The 17530-nt window shown below is 51.3% G+C and overlaps 2 long non-coding RNA genes across 2 annotated transcripts; one reads left to right on the top strand and one right to left on the bottom strand.

Moving 5' to 3' along the window:
• The first annotated feature begins 4195 nt into the window (after window positions 1–4195).
• On the top strand, window positions 4196–9271 carry LOC125932599 (uncharacterized). The gene is made up of 4 exons (XR_007460689.1): window positions 4196–4572; window positions 4888–5429; window positions 5757–6682; window positions 7119–9271. It is a non-coding gene; the product is annotated as an uncharacterized LOC125932599 (long non-coding RNA).
• LOC125932601 (uncharacterized) lies at window positions 4675–6296 on the bottom strand. The gene is made up of 3 exons (XR_007460691.1): window positions 6224–6296; window positions 6033–6108; window positions 4675–4898 (listed from the first exon to the last, which is right to left on the bottom strand). It is a non-coding gene; the product is annotated as an uncharacterized LOC125932601 (long non-coding RNA).
• Window positions 9272–17530: the final 8259 nt, after the last annotated feature.

The following is a 17530-nucleotide window of genomic DNA, read 5'->3' as shown; positions in this document are numbered from 1 at the left end:
ATGCGTGCCCCACCTTGGGGACTGAGCTGAGCCACCCCACCCTGTTCCCCCGGCCCCCCACCCCGGGCCTTGAGGAGAACATCGTTGACCCTGTTTTGGGTCAGCGCGCTAGGCCGAGCCACGGTGAGTTGCTTTCACAGAGCGTTCTGGATGGACCCCGTTCGGGAAAAGCTAGCAACGCGCAAAATGGAATGTGAAATAAATCATTTGTCTCCGTGCAGGTGAACAACTGTAGGACTTTATGTGGACACGGCCCCGACTTTAAGAAGGTGCGAGGCCCTCCGCCCCTGTGGCATTAACCCATTTGACTTGGTGGGGCAGGGTAGGGGGAAGCCTCTGGTGAGATCTTCACTTTGGCCCTCCATTGATATTTCAGAGCCTGGGATTGAGCTGAAGATGTCTTTCCAATTGGCTGATCTTGGGCTACTTGGAAAAAAGTGAGGTTGGCGCTGGGATGGGGCCCTCACCTACCTAGACAGAGACAGCTGCTGAGTCACTGACATAGACATTGGCACCAGTGACTGCCAAGGTCCGGGATCCAAGCCAGCTGCCTGGGGAGCTCGGGACAGGCACCTCCTTCCCACACTGCAGGTTGGCCCCTGGTCCTTGTGTGAGACAGAGAAGCCCCGCTTCCCCGCCCCCCCATTGAGGATGGGACGGTCCCCACTCTGCACTTCAGAAGAAGCAAGATCTGGGTTTTCCCACACCCTAAGGCAACTCAGAGGCCCCAGAGCAGGAGCGGAAGCCCCTCAAAACATCCCTGTCCCTCTCCTCTCTCCAGCGGAGGCTGGGCCCACTGAGGCCTCCCCAGCACAAGGCCCAGATTTCCATCCGAGGCTTCTTCGCTGCTCAGGCCACAGCAGGGGCCTGGGCGAGAAGGGAGAGGGGAGAGCCCGCAGAGAAAATCTCACCCCTGTGGGTCCCCGCAGGTGGCCTCAGGGCCTCCAGCTTCCCAGATAAGAACCAGAAGGGCTGCTACCTCAATTGAAAAACAATTTAAGATATCATGCTAATTAAAGGGGTTTGCAGGCACAAGACCTGACTAGATTTAGATCTAGCAGTTAACAAAAATCAGATGGCTGAGAGCAAGAATTTACAGAGCTGTTGCAGGGTTTTTTTTTCCCCCTAAGTCGGAGGGAGGGGGTGCTGTTTCCCATCACCAGATACATTGTTTCTGATGGGGGGGCGGGGGGAGATGGGCAGCCACTGACTTTTTTATTCACTCAAAACTCACTATAACTTGGGGGCGCCTGGGTGGCTCCGTTGGCTCTGCGTCTGACTCTTGATTTCAGGTCAGGTCACACTCTCTTGGTTCATGAGATCGAGGCCTGCGTGGGGTGGGGGGTCCATGTGCTGACAGCGCTGAGCCTGCTCGGGATTCTCTCTCTCTCTCTGCCCCTCTCTTGTCCATGCTGCTCTCTCTTTCAAAATAAATAAACTTAAAAAAAAAAATCACTGCAATTTGCTAAAGAAGGTTGAATGGTCCTACGTTTTTGTTAAAAATAAATAAACAGGGGCGCCTGGGTGGCTCAGTCGGTTGAGCGTCCCCCTTCGGCTCAGGTCATGATCTCGCGGTTCATGAGTTCAAGCCCCGCGTCGGGCTCTGTGCTGACAGCTCAGAGCCTGGAGCCTGCTTCAGCTTCTGTGTCTCCCTCTCTCTGCCCCTCCCCTGCTCATGCTCTCTCTCTGCCTCAAAAATAAATAAACATTAAAAAGAAAAGCAAAGAAAAGAAAACTGAGGAAGAAATCAGCGCTTAAAAAAATAAAAACATAAAAAATAGGCAGTTGTACAAATGAATGGTTTCAGTGAATCAAATCACGGAAACACTGGTATGGGCAAGGCCACCCAGGGCCCAGCACCACTCTCCCCCCAGCCCCCTTTGAAGGCAGAGTTTAGTCTTGTAATTAGGGGATGCCTTTGTTTCTTTAATGACGCTAATCCCCATCTAGAGGGAAATCACCTTTTAGGTAACAGCGGCAGCCACCAGCCCTGAGGGCACTGAATGGGGAGGACCACACTGAAGTCACAGGCTCCCAGCTGCCTTTGAGGAAAAGGCTGGTCACAGGGCAGGTAAGGGGGGGGGGCGGGACGCACACTCACCTGTGCCGCTGAGGGCCTGCAAAGGGTACTACCAAGGAGGGCTCCAGTGCCATTCCAGGAGGGGACAAAAACGACTCTGCCGAAAGACAACCCTAAGTGTCTCTGGATCTTGAAAAGTTTAAGTGTCCCCTTCTCCTCCCCAGACAGCCATTAGAGCCTGAAGCAGGCGCCTGTGGGAAGGCGGGCCTCGGGGTAGCAATGAGCTACCCGGTCCCTAAGGTACCATGTTGAATTTCTCAATCTAACTTTGTTTAGTTTGGGGAAAACATTTTTTCGGTCCTGAAAAAAAAAAAAAAAAAATCCCTGTGGTTTTGCTCCTACTCCTACCCTCTATAATCGCTGCTTGCAAGAAAGAGTTTCACCATTTTCCCAGAAAACCAAAAAAATGAGGATGCTGGGCAGACATTCTTTGTTTCTTTTCTTCCATCTCTGTTGAATTCCCTCCCCCGCCCCCCCGCACTCCCCCCCCTCCACTCCCCACCAGCGCTTCTGCCCCAGGCAGGCCCGTCTGCCCACTGTCCCCACACATCCCTCATTCACGCTGGGTTCCAGCCAAGCACTGTCCTGCCTCTTTCTCCTGGTCACACTTCCTCTTCCAGAAGCCGGCTTAACGCTCACCTCGCTAAGCAGCCCCCCGCGGTGGGGCTGCAGGGAACCCCGGGGTCCTTCGGAGCACACACTGGCCAGGACGGCCCTGTGCCACCTGCCAGCAGCAGGGAGCGTCCTGCTTCCTCCCTGCCGTCTCCCCAGATTGTCTGCAATGACTCCTTCGTGCTTCCCTTCTCCCTGGGGCGGCTTGTAACTCATCCGTTCACCCATCATCCGGCAGCTACTGGGCCCCCACTATGCTGGGTCGGCTCATTGCACGGTATTATTTTGCACCCACCGCCTGGGTGTCTTCTAAAGCTGGTTAGCTGCATGGGCATGTGGGCATTCTCTTCGCAACCAACATATCTTGAGGGATTCCTTTTGTCTTCTGGATGTTTTCTGCTGCTGGTCTCCTCACCGTTTTTACTCACCTCTTGGCCCTGGTGTGTGGTTTCAACCAATTTCTGTCCCTTCAACTCCCTTCGCAGGGCGGGGTCAGGGGTGAGTGGCACCTTAGTCAAAGCTCCTGGATTCTCTGAAATTGTTCAGCTACTGACTCACTGCGTGAGCCTGGACAAGTCACTTCCCTTTCTCACCCTCAGCTCTGCCAGCCTTACCAGGGCTAGAAGGAACGCGACGTCCTCGGTACGTGGGATGACTATAGAACCCACCGTCCAGCTGGCGCTTTTGAGAGCAGGACGGGGTGTTAACAATTATGCTGAGACAGGTTTACTAAGAGGGGTGGTCCCCGGAACGTTCTAGAATCTCATGTGAAAATGGGGATAGGAGCAGGCTTTCCTTAGCTTACCACCTCCTGGCTCATGGGGGTAGAACGGCTGCTTGCTGCAGCCTGTGCCATTAGCTTTGCTCTAGAGAAGGGCCGAGAAACTCTGTCTTTCATACATTTCTAAGCATGTGAAAAAATAATCAGATACAACCCTGTAACACTCGGGGGGGGGGGGGTAGGGTCTGAAGAATGATGGGTGACACTGGGCAAAGCCATCATAGTGACAACGAAGGCTCTTATCTGCTCCTTGGAGGTCCCAGCCTCACGAGTTATGCCAGGCCTTGCCCCTCTGACATTTAAACTACCCTGATATCAAGCACTTGCCTATTTGGGGTATCGTAAATAACACGTGGCCATGTCGATTAAGCTGGGCTTGGAGGAAGGGCTAACAGAACTCCAGAACGGCCCCAAGGGTAGCCCCTACTATATTCTGAGAATTCAGTTGGCAGGAGCGTACCCATGCAAGATGTACATCTGGGCCGTGGCAGTCAGACCGAGCTCCTTCTCCTGGGAGGGGGCAGCCGGGCAAGAGGAGAGAACCAGCACGAAGTGTGCAGCATGATGGGGAATCAGCAGAAACAGAACTACCCAGGCTTGGCTCGGGAATCAGATACGCCAGGCAGGAATTCGCCCTTGGGAAGCTGTTGCTTAACCCTCTGGTTCCTCGGGCTCCCTGCCTCCTTGATAGAGGCCAAGGCAAACAAGGATTCCGGGTGAGACCAGACCGACCAGCCAATGCCAGCTCACTTGGGGTTAGACCGGGGCTGGGAGGGGCCCAGGCAACCCTGCAGGATGCCGGGTGCTGGGCAGAGCCCCAGGGGGAGGCAGGTTTCTGCAGCTCCCTTTTCCCAGTGGAAAAGCTCAGGATTCCCAAAGGCTGTTGGGCAAGAGTCTCAAATTGTCTTCAGACTGGGTCTAATCTAGCTAGAACCACTTGGGAGCCAGGATGTAGCTGGATCCAGTGACAGGCGTTGCTGAGAAGTGAAGAGAGGTCCGGCGACAACTGGGATCTCCAGTTGACCCAGTCTCAAGGGTGAGCCCAGCCCCTGGGTGTAGGGCTAGAATCTGTGGCCTTTGGCCAACAGCCAACAACTTGGTAAAGGGTTTCTTCCATTATCAGAGGGAAGGGAAGGGAAGGGGGAGAGGCATGGGAGATGGTTGTCTGGGTGTGTTTATTTTCTTTTAAAATATCAACTTGAGTGGGGGGTGCCCACGGGGACACGGAGGGCACGTCGATGGTCAGCCTGTTCGCTGGGCAATCCATGTAATCTCTGTCCTGCCCTGTATACTGTTGGCACTTGACCAATGGGTGAAACGCCCCCATCATGGCGGCCGTCTTTACGTGAGCATCTGGACGGCACAGAGGGCTTCTGACACTCACCAGGACTTCTTTCCCATTAAGAACGGACAGGCTGCAGCAGTCTGGAAGGAGACCACAAATGCACAAGTTCAGAGGACAAGCTGCTCCCAGGAGGTCACAAACAGCCTCAACAGTTCAAGAAGGTAAAAATTGGTGGTTGGAGGTGAGAGAAGCCAGCGAGGGAGGAAGACCGCGTCCCAAGGAGGCTCATGCTCACCACTGTCCAGGTTTTAAAACTCTAGTTTGCCCTGGGGTGCCTGGGGGGCTCAGTCAGTTCCACGTCGGACTCTTGGTTTCAGCTCAAGTCGTGATCTCACAGTTTCGTGGGTTCGAGCCCCGCAAGGGGCTCTGTGCCCACAGCCTTGACAGGGCGGAGCCTGCTTGGGATTCTCTGTCTCCCTCTCTCTCTGCTCCTCCCCTGCTCGAGCGGTCTCTGTCTCTCTCAAAATAAATAAATAAACTTAAAAAAAAAAAATCAAGTTTGCTCTCTTCGGTCCCTTGGCTTTGAGGCTGTCTCGACAGACACGAGGAGAAGGCTCAGTACGTGGGAGACAGGCCATCTGGGCCGGGACCAAAGAGCTGCACATTCTCAGGTGAGTTCGCGTGAGTCACCAGCCCAGGCCTCTTTCTAGTTAAGCAGAGGCCATGCCCCAGTTTTGAACACCTGAAGGCCCTGCGGTGGTGGGTGAGGAGCCCGCCCTGATCTGCATACAATGGGGGACAATTGAAGGTCCAGGTTGGAGAACCAGAACTGAGAACCCACTGCCCTCCGTGCTGCCCCTAGGGGTCTTATCCCCTTATTCGCTACAGTGCTTCCTGGTCCCCCGAGCCATGCAAGCCTGGGTCCCCTCAATTCACTGGGGGTGGGGGGAAAGGGGGATGCCTTTTTGAGTAGTCCTCAGCCAACCCCTCTTCCACAGGGCAAGTCCCTTCTTCAAGGCCAGAGGTCCCCTGTTGACGTCACACCCATGGAGGGAGAAGAAACACCAAGAAGGGGTGAGGCGGTGACGTCGCCCTGTGTTCTCGCAGGGCTGAGGAGGTCTGTGCTCTACATTCTTCCATGTTGGCTCAAGCCAAATCCCCTGTGATGCAAACCAGGACGAGGTAGAGCCACTCCCGGATGCCGACATCTTTTGTTAAAGAACACGTGAGGTCACATACACAACAATCCCAACTGAGTTAATTAATTCACCTACTTATTCAGTGTGTGAAAATCCTCCCGGTTCTTGCTAAGTGAGTGAAAGGTGCAGGCTGGGTGGCTTTGGATCGTGTCTAGTTGATGAAAGACAGATACGGATACAAAACCTGTAAGTTCTCGAATGCCAGTCTACTGCCCCGGACAGCATTCAGAGGGGAGCTATTGGAAGTTGATAAGTAAAAAGAAAACAAACCTGCTTTTCTTTTTCTTAATGCTTCGCCCCTGCACAATAAGAGTTTACCTACAGACTCAGCAAACTCTGGAGTGCTGGGTGGTTCTGGGGACCAGCCAGGATGCTAGCTGCGGGGTGTGGGGTCCTTCGCCTACAGGTCCTGGTGGTTCAGCCAGTTGTTGACAGGGCCTCTCTGCTGTCCTGTGGCAGGAAATAAGGAAGCAGAGGCAGGGCAGTCGGGGGAGGGTTGGAGTGACCTAACCTTTCCCTTTTAGGTCCGAGGGCCCTCCCTCAAGGCGCACACTGTGTGAGAAAGGGACCCACAGCTCAGGAACCAAAACAGACACACCCAGCCCAGTGACCTCCCCACCAGCTAGTGACCAACAGCAGCCAGTCAACAGCTCTCATCAAGAGGCTCTTATGTACATGACACCATGGGGGATCCAATTTCCTGCAGACTGTGGCTTGGGGTTTACGTAAGTCTAATTAGGGAAGTGAGAGGCACTTATATGAGAAAAAGACTGGATAGACTATGGCCAAGGTAGGCTTGGGAGGAAGTGGATATTCAGCATGGCAGTGCTGGGGGTCTTGGGGCTGGGCAGGAGCGGGGGTGGGGGTGGGGGGCTGTGGGAAATAAAACAGCAAAGGTAGGTTCCAATTAGCCTATGGATGTTCCTCAGGCTAAGGGTTTGGACTGCATTCAGAGGTCAGCCATGGAAAAGCTTTGGGAGGAGAGGCAGTATTTATTGAGAACCTATCATGTGCCATGGACTGTGGTTGGAACTGGTGGCTCAACCATGACTAAGACATGGTCTTTTCCCTTAGAGACCTTTCCCGTTTGGGGGATATGATGGATAAGAAACAGATAATTTCAGTAAAATGTGCTAAGTGCTGTGGCAGACATATTCACAGGTTGCTCCGGAGCCTAAGGACGAGGCTTGAAGCCTGGTCCGGTGGAAGGTGGGGAAGGGCAAGCAAGGAAACTCTTGGCACCAGAAGGAGCTGGAACTTTATCCTGAGGGCAGGGGAGAGACGCTGGACTGGAGGAAGGACCCAGAACGAAGGGAGTGGCAGGGAGGATGCGTGAGAAAGTAGGAGGTAGCCAAACAGGGCAAAGGAGGAGGAGAATGGGAAATGCAGGAAGATCCGAAGAGGAAAGAACATCCGCCAGAATGTGACTGAACGTGGCTGGAGAGGAGACAGAGGCCGGAACTGAAAAGGGGTGAGTGAAATATGACAGAGAGGGACAGGCCCCTCCACAGCTCTCCGGATGGTGGGTCGCCTGGCCATGGGTGCTGCATTGAGCCTCAGGTGAAAGGGGCATTAGAATAGACGTATTAATTCTTTTTGTTATAGAAGGAGAAGGAGGAGGAGGAGGAGGAGAAGGAGAAGAAGAAGGAGAAAACTACCCCTGCCCCCCACCTCGCCCCCCGACCTCCCAAAGACCACCACCACGGCTAACACCCTGGAAATTTTTCTGCCGATGCATTGTCAGTTTTTATTTGGTTTTCACATTACTGTAATCATAACCATGTTTACAATCCTGCGTCCCGCTGCACTTAAGATCCTGGTGTGTGTATTTTTCTGCACGTTAAATTTATCCTGGTTGCTGCGAAGGTTTGTATTTATATATATATTTACATGCAAAGGCTCCCTTCACTGGTTTTCTCTTGGGAGAAAGAGGCTTCCCCTCACTGCCTCGCTGTAAGGTCTAAACTCCCAGAAGCTTTGAGGCACCTGCTGGGCAGAGGGAAGATTTCGGGTGATGGCAGTTCTCACCCGGAGGGGCTGGGGCCGGCAGGTCAGTTACTCCTGGCCGGGGACAGTTGTCAAGATGAAGAGGACAGGAAGGCGAATCTGGGCCAAGGCATGTAAAGGTGTTTCCTGGCTTTTTCAAGACCCTAGAGTGTCAGAGAGAGGGAAATGTAACATATTCTACTCGGAGAGGAAATAAATGTGTGGTCTGTCAACTAAGCCCTCGGAAGAGAGGTTTAATATCATATAGCGTTTACAGTGATGTTTCCTAAGAGCGACTTAGCCCTTCCCCTGCTGGGTACCATGATTAGGTAGGTATATGCAGCCGAGTAGGTAGGTAAACGGAGCCGTGCTCTCTCTCCTTCCCCCTCCCTGTCTCCTCTCTCCCTTAACCCCTGGTGAAATGTCCAAAGGAGCCTCTGTTCAGTAATTACGACCACGAGCTCTCTTTGTCCCACGTGCCTGTCACTGTCCCCAGCCGTGGCTTGAGTGTTTCTCACGACACTACCAGGTGGTAGGTGCTGTCCTAATGCCCAGGGAAGGTATCTCATTGTTCAAGGTCACTCAGCGAGAATGCGTCGGAGCCTGGATTTAAACCTAGGTCTCCTGACCCGAAAGCCCATTCCCTTAGCTGCTGCTCCAATACTCCCCTTTTCAATGCAGGACAGATCTTCAGTGGGATTTTGTTGCACAGATATGCATGCATTTCAAAGCTCTTTTTTAGAAGAGGTACCAAGAGGTCTGCATTTTTTGCAGTTCAGTGTTGGGTGACTGCTTTTTTGGGCCAAGTGTAAGAGCAACCCATAAAAAACTCTCTGCCTTTTCCTGAGCCATCCAGAAAAACACTCAGAGCTTTGCCCAAACAGCGCAGCCTGGCTGTAGACGTGTCAAGGCTTTGTGTTCGTCTGACATCCAGGGCCAAGGGCCGCAGAGCAAGGACAGCAGAGCAAGGACAGCGTGTTCCGCTGGCCTGATCTAATCAGAACACTGCCGCCACCGCACGCCTGTCTCCCACGTGTCCTAAAGAGTCCACCCTCCCATCCCCCAATGTCTCTGTTCCTGCCTCCATCGACCAGCAGGACAGTTTAAGGAGTAGAGAACTTTGTCGGGAAGAGGAAGTCACCAGCATCGATTTCGAAAGATGCTTCTGCGCGTGTCCCTTCCGTAAGACCCTCGCATGACTTTCTCGGGGGGCAGCAGCCCCGCCTGCAGTCCACCCGCCCCCACTTGCCACATGCTTCCTGCCCCAAATGTCAAGGTTTTCATCTGACCGTGATCTAATGAGCTGCATAAAATTACAAACAGCGAAATACCGTCTTATTTACAGTAATTTTCTGAAGTCTTCACAAAAACCTCTCCTTAACGACACCAACCTCCAGGTCATACCGATCACCAAGGAGAGGCCCAATCACCACAGCCACCCACCGCAACCTAAATCGGCTCGGAGCCCCAAGAGCCCGCTCGCCCTTGCTCGGTCCTCAGCCCAGGCGGGTTTTTCCATCCGTGCCTTTTTGGCAACAGGGAGCCAGGGCACAGGGAACGCTCAGTTCCCTTTCCAGAAACTGGGGACACTTAAAAACATCTCCAGGCCGGCAGCCGGGATTCGGAGGAACGCCGGTCACACCTGCGGGAGCCCAGTGCTGGGTGTCGGGCTCCTGGGTCCCCCCCCCCCCCCGCCACCTGCACTGGGCCCCACAGCTAGCAGATCCCTGCCATGCCTCCTTTGTATCTCCATCTGGGTGGATAGCCTAGCCACAGCCCTAACTCCTTGGAAGGCCTGTTATGGGCTGAATTGTGTCCCCTCCTCCACGCCCCCCCCCATTCATATGTTGCGGTCCTGACCCGCACCCCCCACCATAACCAGCATGTGACTTGGAGATGGGGGTCCTTAAGGAGGTAATTATAGTTAAAAAAGGTCATAAAGGTGGACCTTAATCCTATAGGACTGGTGTCTCTATTGAAGGAGGAAGAGACCTGAAGGAAGAAAGGCCACGTGAGGACATGGAGAGAGAATGGTCCCCTACAAGCTAAGGAGTGAGGCCCTGGGAGAAATCAAGTTGCTGACACCTTGATCTTGGCCTTCCAGCCTGCATTCTGAATGTACAATTCATCCCATCATTTGGGTACTGATGGGATTTTGGTTTGTCTCAAATATATATCATAATCCCATATCCCCAAAACAGATGACGGGTGTCCCACTTCTGTATGCTTTGCTGACATATTAAAGTCTGTTTCTCTTTCTCTCAAATGACCTGTCCCTACAGTCCCGCTCTTTTACTTGTCAAACAGAGATTTAATTACCATCGTAGGCAATGAGTCTCTGCTTTTTATCGAGTTTCGTTCCTGGAGAGTTTATGGCAAAGGGAAAGCCTGAAAGTAGATTATGCTTTACCGTAGGAACAACAATGTAATTGAGAGTTTTATTCTTGATTTAACAGCAAATGAATTCTAGATATGACCATAATATGTCACAAAAGCAAAAAACACAGCCATTTTAAGCCTCTATAATCGATTACAAGAGCAAAATTAATGTCCAAGCCATTCAAAATGGAATTAGTAGATTATATATATATATATATATATATATATATATTATAATGAAAAAGACTGCGTGTGCGTGTGTGTATAAAATATAAAATTTCTCTGTTTTTTGACCTCTTCCCTGACAGTCCATTCTACACACTGGCCCCAGATTTATCTTAATAGATGAGCTCCGAATTGACAAAACGTCGCTGGCTCCTCTTCGCTTGTAGGATCAAGTTGAAACCCTCGAGCATGGAAATTCCTCACAGGAGAGCCTCAGCTACCCCCTGGCCCTTCTTCCACTCCTCACTATTAGCCTGCTGCCTAGCAAACTGGTTAGCAACTGGGGTCCTTCGCACACAGCTGCTGTGTTCACCTGCTTTGGTGCCTTTGTTCTCTCTACTGGCTCATTTTTTGCCCATCTCTCCACCCATGCAAGTCTCATTCCTCCGCTAAGCCCTGTCCAAGTCCCTATGTCTCCCAGGCCTCACACGACACCCCTCCAGCCCAAGAGGACTCCCATGCCTGACCCCAGAGCCCTGGCTGGCCGGTCCCCTCGTTTCGCCTTGGGACATCGCTCCGTTTTATTCTCGCCTGGCGGTGCTATCCGTGACGGACAGTTGGACGTCAGTGAAGGAAAGGGAGAGACACCAACATTGGCTGAGGACCTGCTATGTGCCCGGCACCATGTCTCGCTTTTTTTACACACCGAATCCTTACAACAACCGTATGTGGTAGGCATTCGTATTTCCATTTTAACGATTGAGAATGCAGAGGTTCTTGGAGTAACTCAGCCAAGGAGGAATGATGCCAACATCTAAATGTAGAAAGTACACAGGAAGGACATAAAACTAGAAATCAGGAGATCTCCAGTTCAATTAACCTCGGGCAGATTAACTGAAGACTTACTTCCGAAAGGCTTTATCAGCCATGGAGGTATTAGTTCTCATGTGCCTAGCACAGTGTAGTGCTCAACGAATATTTGTTGTCAGTTGGATTTCCATTTCTTCTCAGAAGAGCTGCAGTCTTCGCTGGTCCCTTCCGCCGTGCCTCCCCGCGATGAGCTGGTGACGATAATATTCATGTTTTCCACTTTGAAAAAGAGATCACACCGTTGCTGAGAACCATTTCCTGGTCAGAGTGATCAGGTAGTCAACACTTACCTGCACACATTTGCAAATATTGCTTAATGTCCCGAGGAGAATTCCTCCCTATATTTTGTAATCTGTGTTGGCGAGTGCTAACGAACTCCAATGTGTAAGGTCAGTTTGCTTCAACTCCTTGAGAGATAACAGTGGTCAGTAACCATTTCTAGGTCTCCTACTTGTAGGGCTTGATAGAGGGTGATTATCAGGCTTTTCTCTGCAGTACTTAAGAAAAGCAGTATTGGTCACATGCTAAGTCATTTGTTTTTACCAAGAGTGATGTTCCTTTGCATGATAATGGTAACTGAGTTTTGGCTTCTGACTTATCTTTCCGTACCTTCTGAGTATCTGTGTGCTATATTCAGCGTCTTTTTTTTTTTTTTTAAGTTTGTTTAACATTTATTTTGAGAGAGAGAGAGCACAAGCAGGGTAGGGGCAGAGAGAGAGGGAGACAGAATCCCAAGCAGGCAGAACCCGATGTGGGGCTCAAACTCACAAACCCTGAGATCATGACCTGCGCCGAAATCAAGAGTTGGGCGCTTAACGGACGGAGCCACCCAGGCGCCCCTATATTCAGCGTCTTTTATGGTCTGTGTTCTGTTATTTATTTGGGGCTTCAGGTTTCCTTCTCTGTCTTTGTCCTTCCTTTGATGATTATGCAATGTAGCTCCTTGCAAACAGTCTTCTGCATTTATTCTCATCACGGTATGCTTTTGACCCTCAGCTTTCCTATTTAACCTTTCAGAAATTTCCCGAAGCAGTCGCCTCTTGCTCTGGGTAATTAGAGTTCCTGTCTCTGAACTACTGTAGTCAGAACTTGCCTCTATCCATAATTTCTCTCCTGCTTATAAATTTCTTTTCATCCGAAGGAGTAAAATCAGTAACTTTTTACATTTCTTAACTATAGTTTTAGTAGCTTGGCTTCTTTTCACAAGAAACTTGCTTCAGAGTGCCTTTTCCATCACAACTTCCTCTACAAAATCACAGTGATTTTTCAGATGGAATGGCACACAAAAAGTAGGAACCAACAGGGGTGCCTGGGTGGCTCAGTTGGTTGAGCGTCCAACTTCGGCTAAGGTTATGATCTCGCCATTTGTGGGTTTGAGCCCCGCGTCAGGCTCTGTACTGACAGCTCAGAGCCTGGAGCCTGCTTCGGATTCTGTCTCCTTCTCTCTCTGCCCCTCCCCACTTGTGCTCTGTCTCTCTGTCTCTCAAAAATAAATAAATGTAAAAAAAAATTTTTTTTAAAGTAGGAACCAACAGAACTTTTGTGCACAATGCTAATAACTTCTAGATACAGATTTTATTTTTCTATCCTACATTCCTGCTCTATAAGCTTACTCGGTGATCAAAACAGAAACCTTACCCGAACAAATCCCCCCTTTCCCTTCTTGTCCAATATACGGGTCTTTTTCACTCGGTCGAGTCTGGATCTTCTTAAATATTAATCAGTCCCATTGATTCATCTTTCCATTTTACACCCATTAACAGACACATCTCTGGACGGACATCAGATAGTTTATGCACCCCAACTAGGCTCACTGTTCTCTTTTCTGAGGAACGCTTGCTTTAGGGAAGTCAAAGGAAACTGACTTCTCTTCCTGCTTTCTTTGACTGGTCTTCCGAGGACGAGCCAAAGGTAAGGGGAGGCGTAGCCCACCAGTCTTTCTTCCTCTCGCCCCCACATGGCCCCTTCCTTTGCCCCAGCATCTTCTCCCGTGTGCCCATAGGGCTCATCCTCCACACCATTTTGTGACTCAGCGACCATGCTGCCTGGTTGCCATGACAGTTCTCGCCCTTCCAGTTGGCCTGGGCAGCCATCGTTCTTGATCCACGTATCCTCCCAAGAGCCCCGTTAAGTGGAGATTCAATAGGACCAGGGTCACTTACGGGACTGCTAATGGATTGCTGACAGACTGGGTGGACAGAAGGTCAGTCAGAGCTACCCGTGCTGCAGTGACAGCTGGTCTTCGTTGGTCAAGCAGCCTTCCTTGATCTCCTCATGGGGGACACTCTGCCAAGGCGTCAGAGTCGACCGGGATGATATTCACCCTCCTGGCAGTGACCCCCTTCCTTTGCTAACTGTGCTGATAGACAGGTCTCCGGGACCGAGGGGGTCCTCTCTTTCCACGGGGCCACCTGAAGCCAAGAGACTCTTTCTCTGCTGTTTGCATATCATCTCTCTGGGAAATGGTTTGTTTTGTGGCTAGAAGAGGTGAGCTCAACAGACTCATTTGAACCAGCTCTTCTGGAAAGAAAAGCAGATGTGTAAATGAAACAAAAGAAGTGTATAGGAGGTTACAGAACAGAGGTCAGTGGTGAAAATGAGAATTGAAATTCAGGTTTCTCAGTGTCAGAGTCCCCCCTCGACCCCCTCCCCTGCCAGGGGAATAATGAATAATAACAGTAATAATAATAATAGCCTGTGTGCTCTTTTATGTGCTGGGCATTGTTCTGTGCTGGCGATTGCTCTAATGGTTTAAATATATTAGCTCATTTCATCCCCATGCCTACTAAAACAGCCTTCATGTAACAGACGAGGGAGACGAACTCATCCATTAAGTGACCAAAGTCACAGGAGAAAAAGGTATACGGTCCCAGGACTCAAATCCTGGAAGCCCGGGTCCAGAATCCATACTCTTTCCCACACGTGTGTGTGTCCGTGTCCACGCATGTGTGTGCAGACATATGTGTGTGAGAAGCAGAGAGAGTCATATTTCAAAGACAGATGTGGAGCTGTTGATAAGCATATGGCTCGTCTCGTTCTTCTTCCCAAAATATTCCCAGACTAAATAATAGCTCCAAGGGCTCCCATTTACTGAGCGCCTATTAAATCTCCAATTCTTACACTAATCCAGCAAGGGTTTTCGGTTCCTGGGGGAGAAAACAGAAGCTCAGAAAAGCGACACAAATTGCCCAGGAACACTCAGGTGGTATGAGGGGAGGGCCAAGATCAGAGGCCAGAGGTCAGGCTCTCTCCAGGAAACCTGGGGCCATGTCTAGAGAGGGGCCCCTCCCCTTGCCAAGGGCATGGGCCAATCCGAGAGCCCACAGAACTCTTTCATTAATTTAAAAACATTTTCCATGACACATCTGGCTGATTAAATTTAATAAGATCTCATCTGACTCTTGATCACTGGAAGAACAGAATGGACTCCTCTTTGCTGCTTATTTTCACAGAGTATCCATGCAATATTCTGGATTCGTTGACACGCACATACTTAACAGAACTAAAGAGATAGCCCAGTGATAGTCCCTGAATACTTAGCTCTGAAGAAGGAGCTGTCCCAAAATTCAAGGAAGGGAGATGCTGCCGAGAGTATTCCTGCTCCTCAACTCAGTTTTGCATCTACTTCTTGTTGACTAGCCCGAAGGGAAGAATGTCACCTGGGTCCTAACCTGGACATGAGCTAGGATCCAGACCTGACAGGCAGACTCATGGCTTTGGGCGGCATGAATTTGGGAGGGAGTTTCAGCCGAAGGGGGAGGAAGGCAGGTAGCTGGGGGAGAAGCTGAAAGGGAAAGCCACAGCGGTATTTGTCTCCGGAACTGTCCGTAGCTCCGCACTGAAAATCTGTGTTCAGTCTCCAGGCGAGAAGGTCTTCAGGCTGGGCTGTAGGAGTTGATGCATGGGGTTCTGGGGGGTGGGGGAAGGGGTTCTGCTTTGAGGGAGGAGGAATCACACAGCAGGAGAGGGCTGTTTCCTCCACTAACGTGGGGGTCAGGGCACTCAGGGACGACTTGGATGTTCTCTTGGGGGTGGGGGGCACAGACCCGGATCATCAGTGGGGTTGGTGGGGCGTCAGCAGAACAATGGCAGGGCTGTGGCGAGCACCCGTGAGACGCCTCTTGGGACCCACAGATATTCTTGGAGGGTGGCACAGGGGATGAAAATCCTGTCTTCTGTGTGTTGGTGTGTGTGGCGGGGGGGGGGGGGGTGGTTGGTGGTCAGAGCCTGTGAAATCTGGATCATTGCTATTGAGGCGACTCATTACTATCCACAGACCACGGGAGCCTGGACTTAATATGCATGTGAGCAGGGTGGTCCCCGAATATGGGCGTGATGGGTTCTCTACCGCCGGGAAGCCTTTCAATAGGAGGTAGGTTCACATTCATGCTTAGATATCGGCGTGTGTTATAAAAATATATAAATACAAATCTATAGTTCTCTTTTAAAAAGATACCTTAGGGCTTTTAGTTCCAGGGTCACCGATACGATCCAAGTCATAGGAGCCCTGAGGATGGCCTAGCGGATTCAGAGAAATAAAAGTGCGCAGGGTAAATCCTGGGAGCCGCGAGGGCCCTGGGAAAGCTCATCCATCCAGAGGCTGAGAACACACGGGCCGAGTAACTGGCAGGTGGACTGCATGATTGAGGCCGGGCAGCCCCCCTCTTGCTCCCTGGGCGCCTGGGGTATTTCCATAGGCATCCACATACAGACACTTCTCAAGGGCAGTGGGGCTCAGTCTCCAGGAGCTTGGCCCAGAGCTCCCACTCAGGCTCTCCAGCCCAGCGGACACCATCCCCCAAGCCCCCAACCAGATGTTAGAGCCGGAGCCCCACGCCCGCAAGCCGGGACAGGACCCTCCTGTGCCTTCACTAGTTCCAAACAGACCACCGGCTGTGCTGGGCGCAGTCCACATTTCTGCTAAGTCTTGCATCTTAACCCCGTGTCTCGATACTTTAATTAAAGGATCCCAGAAATCTGATTCCTAAAGCGGTTGGTATGGAGCGAGGCCCTTGAATAACACACCGACTTGCTGTGAACGAGAGTGCCAGAGAAAGATCTAGGGATCAGAAGTGCTGCCCTTGACTTCCTGCCGTTTGGACGGCAGCCTTGGAAGAGTTATGTGTAAGGGCGACTCTGTCCCACGTTCATTATGTCGTTACATGTTCTCTCCCTGTCTGTTCTCCCTTCTTCACCTTGAACTTCCTGTCGTGGAAGGAGATGAAGCTTTGTGGGGTTTTGTTTTGTTTTGTTTCGTTTTCTCTCTTTCAGCCTCCTCCTCCTCAGCAGAATGAGAGGCCTCTTACCGGGACCTCTTACCTGGAGAAGTTTCCAGGGCCTGGTGAAGGGGGTGGATAAACATGCTGGACAGAAGCAAGAGGGATGCCTGGACAGCAATTCCTTGTCCTTCCTCTGCTCTTTCCAAGCTTTGCTGGAGGGGGACTCATCTGGGGGGCTTTGGTAGCTGTCTTCATCTTGACACACAAAACAATCAGGCAGAAATGGAGAGGAATTTCCACCTAGAAGGAGAGGGAGAGCTGGAAGAAATCAGAAGAGCATACCCTCTTTCACCTCCTGAAACTGAGTTTAGGATGAGAGTGGCCCTGGGGGGCGCCTGGGGAGCTCCGTAGGTTGAGTGTCCGACTTCAGCTCAGGTCATGATCTCACGGTTTGTGAGTTCGAGCCCTGAGTCAGGATCTGCGCTGGCAGCATGGAGCCTGCTTGGGACTCTCTCTTTCTCTCCCTCTCTGCCCCGCCCCTGCTCGCACGCACACTCTCAAAAATGAATAAACTTAAAAAAAAAAAAAGAGTGGTTGGTCCTGTGGTCAGCAGGGCTGGCTGGTGAGGAAGGGACTGGGGAGGATCTTTCCAGAACACTTAGAGTTCTCCAGGCGCCCCCCCATCCCCCCCACCCCCAATGCTCCTGTGGAAACAGGCAGAGCGTTGACCCACCTCTACTCTGCTATGAGTGGATGGGCACGTGACCTGGAGCCCATGGAGCTCGGGGCCCCTCTTCTCTTCCCGCAGAGGCAAGGATTGAACCAGGGAATGGGAGGGTCCAGAGAACCAAGCCCTCTGGTCCACCACCTGTGGAAGTGGAACTCAGTAACCTGTTTCTGGAAAAAAAAAAAAAATCAAATACATACTGAGAACCTCAAAATTGTGCCTCTCCT

The sequence above is a fragment of the Panthera uncia genome, chromosome D2 (assembly GCF_023721935.1).
Source record: "Panthera uncia isolate 11264 chromosome D2, Puncia_PCG_1.0, whole genome shotgun sequence".
Lineage (NCBI taxonomy): Eukaryota > Metazoa > Chordata > Mammalia > Carnivora > Felidae > Panthera > Panthera uncia.
The sequence above is the reverse complement of the archived record's forward strand: the minus strand, read 5'-3'. Positions and strand labels throughout refer to the sequence as shown.